General features: G+C 30.5%; 1 long non-coding RNA gene across 1 annotated transcript; it reads right to left on the reverse strand.

The window, feature by feature from the left end:
• Positions 1–3,729: 3,729 nt before the first annotated feature.
• Positions 3,730–4,900, reverse strand: LOC139907659 (uncharacterized). Its single transcript, XR_011784386.1, has 3 exons — positions 4,652–4,900; positions 4,462–4,601; positions 3,730–4,399 (listed from the first exon to the last, which is right to left on the reverse strand). It is a non-coding gene; the product is annotated as an uncharacterized lncRNA (long non-coding RNA).
• Between the last annotated feature and the right edge of the window lie 707 nt (positions 4,901–5,607).

Genomic DNA, 5,607 nt, shown 5'->3' on the forward strand with positions numbered 1-5,607 from the left:
TATATTTAAAAAGACCAATATTACTAGAACAAGGTTAGGCAGGCACACCAGATATATTAAATAAATCTCTCTCTTTTTATTTCTGGTGATGTCATTGCGACGAGCTTTGGTTATTTGCTACCACATTATTTAAAAAAGTAAAAATTTAAATAAAATTTGTTATTATTATAGTAGTGGCTATTTGTCAAAACCCAAGAGGTGTTTTATATCACCGATTCCCGAAAGACCTTGCAAGAAGGAAGGCTTGGGTTTTGACTTCTCGAAGAAAAGACAAATTCAATACTGATGAGGCCAGAATTTGTGTACATCATTTTGATCCTTAGTGTTTCATATATTGTATAATTGAACTTAGTAATTAATAAAATATAGCCTTATTTCAAAGAGGTTTATTTAAAGCGATATAGCTTAATAATATAATGTATAAAAAACTCTGAATGAGGGATTATCTGAATTGATAATTAAACTTTAAATACTAAATGGTGCAATTTGTTTTAGCCTTCTGGCTTTAGCATCAGCTTCTTGCACTCTTATAATTGAGTGATTTAATTCTAATAAATGTTCGCACTTTAGAAAAAACACAAGCACTTCTTCTGGAAATATTTTTCAAAACTTATGTGTTAAATATGAGCCAAATCGGGGGATGACATTGGGGCCACGATCCAGATCATTAGGAAAATAACAAAAATCCTCATTAAAAAGCTTACAGTAATTTAAAAAAAATCGTCTGGGACCATTAAACCACCCCTTGAGAGGTGCATTAACCAGGGAGAAACCAATGCTTCATCACGATTTACTTGCGTGGAAATGGTACTAAGTGTTTGATATTTTTCATTAAATTTTCTTACAATATACCCAGCTACAGAGCTCGGTCCTTGAACATTGCAATCCAACTTTGCATTCTCAGAAATTTCAAATGATTTTGATACCTGATATACTTTTATAAGTTCAAAATCATTTGAAATTTCCTATGAATCAATCTGGGGGTTCAGCTCATCCATTTATTCATCGATGGACTCCGGCGTTATCCAAACACTTTCAAATATCTTGGCAGTAAAACAAGGACCATTATCATTTTCTTCTTCCATTTTTACTGAAGGATCTTGCACATAAAACTGTGCGTTTTTCCCAAGTAATAAAATTTTTATCCTTGATTGAACATCGACTGGCCCTTGATGGGAATTATCACCATATATACCACGAATTCTGAAAAATAGTTAAACCTCTATTATTACTTATTATTAGTATTAAAAATTAAGTTATAGTTATTTCATAAAAAATAATTAATTAAATGGAGAAAAATTGAGTAAATTAAGAAATATTTTACTTTAAGTATGTACGTGTTAGAGTAAATTCGTCTTAAATTACCGACTAAAGAAATTATCCACACAATCTTGATTTAATCTGGCAGTGAAAATATAATTAAGATGACCATTTTCCACTAAGTCAGTATATAAGGATTTTAAAGATTGATTGACATTAGTATGCCTTTTTGCCATAACTCTTTAAATATACATCACCTGACTTATTTATAATTTTCATAGAATGAATGAGAACTTCCATTTTGTCTAATACGTATCGCTGTTCTTCCCAATGTATTCCAAACCCACATGACATTTTCTTCTTATCGAATGTTCTACGGGAATTTATAACATCGAACCAAGAATCAAATGCAAGAATTAATTCTTCTTTTAGTTTCGAGTCTTCTTTATCAATTCTCATTAATGTAAAAGATATCGCTTTAGCAGTTGTTCTTGATAGTAATTGAGCTGCATATGAAACGCGCTGTCAAGCATTTCTCTTGCAATTTAAATGAATGTCACTGAGTTTATCTGCTATCTTAAGCTCACTGCCATCTTGAATTAGAAGTTTTTTAAAATACGACTTATTAAGCTCAACTGAACGTGTGCCATCCTTTGAAAATGTAACAAACCCTTTATCTAGCAAATGATCACGAGTTCTCTTCAATAAATGGCATGAATCGGAAAATACATAAACATTGCGTGAGGGGTCAAATGGATTCACAAACGCGTAACTTTTGTCATTTAATGACAGTTGAGATATTAGAGATACATTTTACAAAGTAACTCCTTTTTCATGGTCTTATCAAGATCAAAGAAGATTGGCTGCTTCCAGTGACTGACTAAACCGCTCATAATTACCATTTGCAATTTCTTGCAAGAACCAACTATTTGCTGTTTCTTCATATGCATTTCATATGTTTTCTTGATATCCATATCATCAAAAAATAGCTAATTTTTCATTATCTTCAGAAATCAGTAGCATCTCTTTCAAGGCTCTAATACTGTCAAATTGAAATCCAAACGAGCAGTCAAATTTTTGAAGCCATTTCTCTCGAGTTTGTCGGCTTGGAAGAGCTAAACAATTATTTTTCCTCAGATATTCAAAAGTTTTGAAGCTCATACATCTTAAAGCAAGAGCAGATATAATTTCATCCCTTTTATAACCTCGATTGAACTTGGTATTCTTATCTGATAATATATGTTTTGTCATTGAGGGGCCAAACTTATTGCCAATGTATTTTTTTTTACAATAGATATTTCATGTTTCTTAATCTTCAGATACCTGTTTTCCTTACGCAAATTTGAAATATCATTTTCTGCTTTCAAAAGTATTTTCTTAAGGTAATCATTTTCTGATATATATATTGAATTAGGCTGTATAATGTTACACTGAATGCTGGTATCATTAAGAGATACTTCTTTTGAATTATCTAGGGCAGCTTTTTTATTCAAATCTTCAGACTCTGGTATCTTATTTGACAGAATTATAGAATTCATAAGTCCCAGAACATCATTTTCCCTTCTTCCATCGGCAACTCTGTTAACTCTATCTTTTCTTGGGCTTACATAGTCTTTTTCCAAGTGACAGATTGGAATAGCATTAGGTTCCAAAAAAGTTTTAGTTTGAGTTCCCAAAAGTTCACTCCTCAAGTCTCTTTTGAAACACAAAGGAACAAAAAGATAAGCACAAATTCTGGGTTCATCAGTATTGAATTCTTCTTTTCTTCGACAAGCCAAAATCCAAGCCTTCCTTCTTGCAAGGTATTTCGGGAATCGGTGGTATGAAACGCCTCTTGGGTTTTGACAAATGGGCACTGTACAGACTCTTGTAGTTACCTAATTACATTAAATATATGAATAATCTTAATAATTTATTCAATTTAATAACTTACTTTCGGCATTATATTTTATATCGCATAAGAAATATCGAGCAACACCCCTACTATTATAATAACAACTATTATTTAAATTTATGTAGTAGAATGAATAGCCAATAACAAAGGCTCGTGCCGATGACGTCACCAAAAATAGAAAGAGATTTATTTAATAAATCTGCTGTGCTTGCCAAGCCATTTTCATTTTGCCTAATCTTGTTCTAGTCAAGATACTTAGAGGCAAGGTAGGTAAAATTGAAAATATTGTAGAGAAAAACAAGGAGAAGGGGGGTGACATTTGGTATCATTGTTTAAAATACTTATGTGATTATCATATGCCTGCTTTATTATGATTTTTGAGGGTATAACGAAAGTATTTATTAGCAAATGAAGATATACTACGTATAATTGACTTCGACGTTTTTTATCCGTTACAGTAGATTTGAAAACGTCACACTCCATAAAGTTGTAATTCATTATGAAACATATTCTCAGAATAATAACTAATAAAACGACAATGTAGAATATTTCGAAATATATTTGAAGTTCCAAGTTTAAAAAGAAGGCTTAAATTAAATAGAATCTACATACTAAAAAACAAACCATCATACATTTATGTTAAACATACAAAGTTAAACAATTATAATCATATAAATAATAACAATAAATTATAAATACAAAATATTGAAATAATAGATTGATCCAAATAATATTTTCTTGTTCTGACACCGGAATCCAGTTAAATATGTCATAACTTTAGGTTGCAAGACACAAGCGAGACGTGGAGTTTAATCAAAAAGATCACCCCTCTTCTTCATGTGGAAGTTGATATATACAATTGTGCACATGATAGATATATCTCAACGGATGAGATCTAAATAATTATTATAATTAAGTAAATGTCAAAATCATAAAATTAGACAATAAATATACTAATAAAAAAATGTTACAAATAAATCTATCTTAAAGATTTAGAGCAAAAGCTAATTATATAGAAATGTCCGGCGATATTACTCCTTATTAAGAGCATCAAAAAAGATTTTTTCCCCGTTATTTATGCTTTTATAACAATATACTATTATCATGAAGGATATACACAATTGCTAATTATAATGCTACACCCAATGCAACTACTCCCGTTGTTGTGACCATTTAAGCAGTTGTTTTTGCCTTTTTTGAGTTTTCTGAACACCATTTCTTGGAGTCTATCAACCATAGCTAAGCCTTTAGTGATAAAAAAGTAATATTTATTGACTACGTAATTTTGGAAAACCTAATGATCTTACACAAGTCTTTAAGTGAAGAAACTAGTCTCAGACAAACAAGTTGCAAACCATTCAAAGCTACTACCCCCGTTGTTGTGAACATTTAAGCAGTTGTTTTTGCCATTTAATGAGTTGCATATAATAATTCTTGACATGTTTAGCTAAAATAGAATCATTTTTTATGGTTAGATTTAAAAAATTGAATACTTACTGTTAGATAGTACAAAATTCAGAGTTCCATTTCGAAATTAGTAAATATTTTATACTTTTTACTGATAACTTGATCGTCATTTGGTGGGGATGACTCAAAACATTTTAATATGTATTTCTATAAATGATATCAGTACCAACATCCTCCATTAATTTAATGATGGTTCATTACGTTATATGAACGTCAAGTCAATAAATAAAAGCGCTCCCTAGCTGAATAAATCATAATATAGTCAGCTGTTTCTGTTTACAAGTTCATTAATAATAATTATATTTATTAATACATCATATAAATTATAATTATTAATAATATCAATAGTCAATAGGTGTAAGAGAAATATCTTAATATCAAATTTGTGCATTAGTTTGCTAAATTGTGATATTTACCCGTGTTTGAGGACCCAAAGAGTGTTCCTAAGAATACCAAGAAGCTTCCAAAACCAATATTCTTCCTTTTTCAGTAAATTAACTACTTAGGGGATATATTTAGCCTTACAGTCGTCAATCAAGGGTGTGATAAAGATGAAAAATGTTACTCCTTGTTTTTAACTCATGATAACTGCTCACATATATATTGCAATCCCGTGATAAGAAGATACCTTGAATGAAGAAGGAATGGTTCATTCGCATTTGAGTTTGTCAAGAACTTATAATGGACTGTACTCCCAATGGAAATTTATGAAATCTAGAAGCGCATTAACTTGGAATATTTGCACTCAGACTCGTAAAATTTGGATATAGCTTTGGTTCATCTCACGTTCACTATATAAAGCCTCAAAGGCTGCTAATAAGTAATAACAATCATCAAGAGTTTATAAATGTTTTCAACAAGTTCGGACTATTCTATTTTTTTTTACATCAGCTGAGTTAATGAAATTGATTATATGATTGGCCAAAACAATATCTTAAAAGGAAGAAAAAAAAACTCCCTTTCTGCACGATTAACTCGTTAATAAT

Source organism: Lepeophtheirus salmonis, chromosome 2 (assembly GCF_016086655.4).
Source record: "Lepeophtheirus salmonis chromosome 2, UVic_Lsal_1.4, whole genome shotgun sequence".
Classification (NCBI taxonomy): domain Eukaryota; kingdom Metazoa; phylum Arthropoda; class Copepoda; order Siphonostomatoida; family Caligidae; genus Lepeophtheirus; species Lepeophtheirus salmonis.